Consider the following 3,908-nt stretch of genomic DNA (forward strand, 5'->3'; position numbering starts at 1 on the left):
AATAGAATAAAAGACCACACTTCCCTGGTCCCTGAGATAATCCATTTCCACTGATGAGCCAGAGGAGTTAACAGCACAACACTGAGCAGAGAGAGAAATTAATTTATCTCAGAGGTCAGATCAATGAGCACAAAGCATGTGTGATGTCTCCCTCTGCCCTCCCAATGCTTACTAGCCAATGACACGATCAATTTGCCCTGCCGCCCTCCCTCAAACTCTCACACTAGCATGGAAATCAATCACAGAAGTGATGCCACGTGTCTTAACATCCAGCCTGCAATTTGGACAAGAGGCTGTTCAGGACTGATAGTGTGTGTGTCTGTGTGTGTTGTCCTACAATTGTGAGAAGTCAGTGTTTTGAATGCATCCATAATACAGTATAATTCAGTTTGGATGGAGTCCCTGTTGGCAGAATGAGCATTCAGGAGAATGGCAATCATTCTATGAAGAGGTGTTTAAACAGGGATCAATGAGAATATTATACTATAGATAATATTTTGGCCTCTGAGGGGCTGCAGCCCTTCATCCCTCCCTCTCCCTTTCATCTGTCCTGAATAAATATGAATCCTCCTCCATCGCTTTTCATGTTGTGAGGAAGCTGTAATGATTTATGTGCTTTGCATTTGCTTGCCAGGTGGATTTGTGAGCCTCAAAGTGAATTTTGGTGTCTGCAATCACATAACATGAGCATCTGAGGTTTTTGTAGGATTTGTAGTAGGGGTGTAAACAAATACAAATATATTATTCAGATATGCACAGATACAAAAAAAACAAATATTTGCAGCAATATTTGCCCCCACCACCAATCCCCCGACACACTCCACAGACTCTACACAAAAATCATCAATCAAAAAGCCATTCCTTATGACTTCAGATCTTGTCTCATAATCATCCGATGCAGGTGGGTTTTTTTTTTTTGTAAGTGATCCGGTCATTGTTGTCTGTACCGTGAGAACAGGACCTACAAGCAGCCAAGTATCATGATTTTTCATGATGAATATGTATAAAAATGTTATTGTTACCACATGATCAGATATTGAAGCCTGCACTGTGCCAACATGACAGAAGACAGGAAACTGAGGAGCTGGAGTTAGGGACCCTCTCAAAAGTGCAGGCTAATGAACCAATGGAACTTTTTAAATTGTTTGTAAATAGCTTTCTTTTTTTTCTTTCATAGACACATCAAATTAACTTTATTTCCATCTGGACCTCCTCCCATTGCATGCATAATGTCATTTTTTAAAATGATGCAATAGGTCCCCATGAGCTGTTATGGTGTTTCTCTCAATAGCATTCTCTTTTTTTTTTATCATCGACACTTTAGACCAACATTACATCTGGGTTTTTAAAGAAATCCATGCAATATGGCCCAATGCATTTCTGATTTTTTTCCACTAATCTGCTGTTCTATTTTGTCTGTCTTTTAAAGTGGGGTTAAAAGCACATATCATTTTTTTATTATTTGATTAATTCACATCCATATTATATTATTTTGTTTTTGTTTGTTTGCAGCTTACCTTACAGATTTACTGTATGTATGAGGAGTACAAATGACAGAAAATGAGGCAGACCAGACTATTTCTGTATGAGCCACTTCTGGTGGTCCTAGTGGTAAATGAAACTTTGGTTGAACAAGTGTGAAGTAAAAACTTGAAGCTCCCAAGTAGAAGACATCTTGCATCCAACAGTTCAACTTTTTAAATGAAAAATATTTACATATTCATAGATTCTGGATTTTTCAATGAGGGAGAAGGGTGGGATGTCATTTTAAGGGGCTTAATGAGGTAATCAAACTTCTGGAAAAAAACATATCAGATACAAATTATTATTCAAAGCTGAGTATTTCTATATATCTTAAAAGATGTCACAAGGGGATCTTTGAGGTTGTTTTGTATGGCTATGTTGTTTCCCCACTGCTGTAGAGGGCTGTTAAGGTTTAAACTTAAATATCCCTACATTCATTACACTGATTGTTGCTGGAAGTGTCCTTGCTTCTTCTATCAGAGGGCACCCATAATTGATCCACTGCAGGCCAGACTGAATTTTTTACCATAGATAAACCAAGATAAACAAAGGTTTTCATACAGGTGCTCACAGCTTAATGGGGATCCCTGATGGGTAAAATGTATTCACACTGGCCATTGCAAGAACTAATATTGACCGATTCTCCATAAGCCACACAGAAAACTCTACTTTTTTTTCATTAATATTTTTTATTGAGAGTATTTCGAAAGTCATTCCGTTTTTACACCATAGACATTTCTCATCATTACTCTTTCATATATTTTTGTAAATATATAAGCACAGTTTTGTTAAAAAAAAAACGAAAGTAAAAAGCAAAATAAAACATACAAACAAACAAGTGAACAGTACAAAAGAAACAATGGAATTAAAATTAAAAAAAGCAGGTGAGGAGATGTTGGGAACAAACTGGAATAAAGACAACTTGTTTATAGCACAAAAAACATCACATTCATTGATTTCCTTTAAGGGTAGGGAATGGTAGGGAAATGATTTATTCCATTATTTACCCCTTAAAAATTATAAAATAAAATAGCCAGGTTCAATGTCACTAAAGTATTGTATCCATATAACCCAGTATGACTGAAATCTGCTTACTTGCAACTTTAAAGATCAATTTCTCCATTACATAAATGTCCTTCATAATTTCAAAAAAGTCTTGTAATAAATGCAGTTCAGGCTGTAACCACTTTCTTATTATTGTTTTCTTATTTGCAGCCAAAATTATTTTAAACAAGTACTTATGTCTTATTAAAGTCATGTTTGCAGGCAATTGGCCTAGGTATAGTACATCAAACCTAAACATTATCTTAATATCAAGTACACCCTATAACCTTATGTATGTCCTGCCAAAAGGAATGAATTACTTTGCAGTCTCAAAAAATATGATAATGATTGGCATTCAATAAACCACATTGTCGCCAGCATGTTGAGTGCTCTGAAAAATATTTTTTCTGAGCTGGTGTTATATAAAAGCGTATCATATTCTTCCAGTAAAATTCTCTTCACTTAGGAGAGGCAGTTGTTTGCCACTGGATTGTGCATACAGACTCCCATGCTTCCTCTGACAATGTTAAAATACATTCTTGTTCCCATTTTTCTTTCACATATGCTGTAGAGACTATTTTCTAGCTCAAAAATCTATTGTAGAGTCTAGAAATAATTTTGGTTAGGCTCTGTGATCCATGTGCTGAGTAAAATACATTCATTATGTCATTCTTTTGTATTTCTTCTGTATATCCACCTTTAATTATTGATAGAAAAAATGTTTCATTTGTAAATATCTATAAAAATCCTTTTGTTCCAGGTGGAAGTTATGTGTTAGGGTTTGAAGTTCTCCATTAGGCATAATGTTACAGAAGGCTGAGAGCCCCCTTGTAGCTTTTTAAATCTGCTGTCTAAAGTTTTAGGGTTAAAATCTGTGTCATAAGTACACCATATCAGATATTTTTCCACAGTTTTTAAATTGAATATTTTCACCACATCATTAATTTTTTTCAGATGTAAACTGATCCATTGGTTGTCCTTATCTGTTAGGTGTGCACGTAAGCCTTTATCCAGTATAATTGCTTGAATTGCTAGACCCCCTTTATTTCTTGGCAGTTGGAGTGTGCTATAACCCCTCCTTGGTTTTTTGCCCTGTCACAGGTACTCTGAGATGAGTCTACCCCCCTCCACAAATTGCTTATCTGGACCATAAATAGGCAAGGTTTGAAACAGATAGAAAAGTATTGGTCATTAGTTCATTTTCAGTGATTCCACTCTAGAGGCTAAGCTAAGTTCAGGGGATCATAGTTGATGGGTCTAAGTCTGTCCAAATCTTTAGGCAGATACACCCCAAGATATTTCATTGATTCTGCCTGCCAATCAAGGTTACATTCATAGTT

Source organism: Thunnus maccoyii, chromosome 16, assembly GCF_910596095.1.
Source record: "Thunnus maccoyii chromosome 16, fThuMac1.1, whole genome shotgun sequence".
Taxonomy (NCBI): domain Eukaryota; kingdom Metazoa; phylum Chordata; class Actinopteri; order Scombriformes; family Scombridae; genus Thunnus; species Thunnus maccoyii.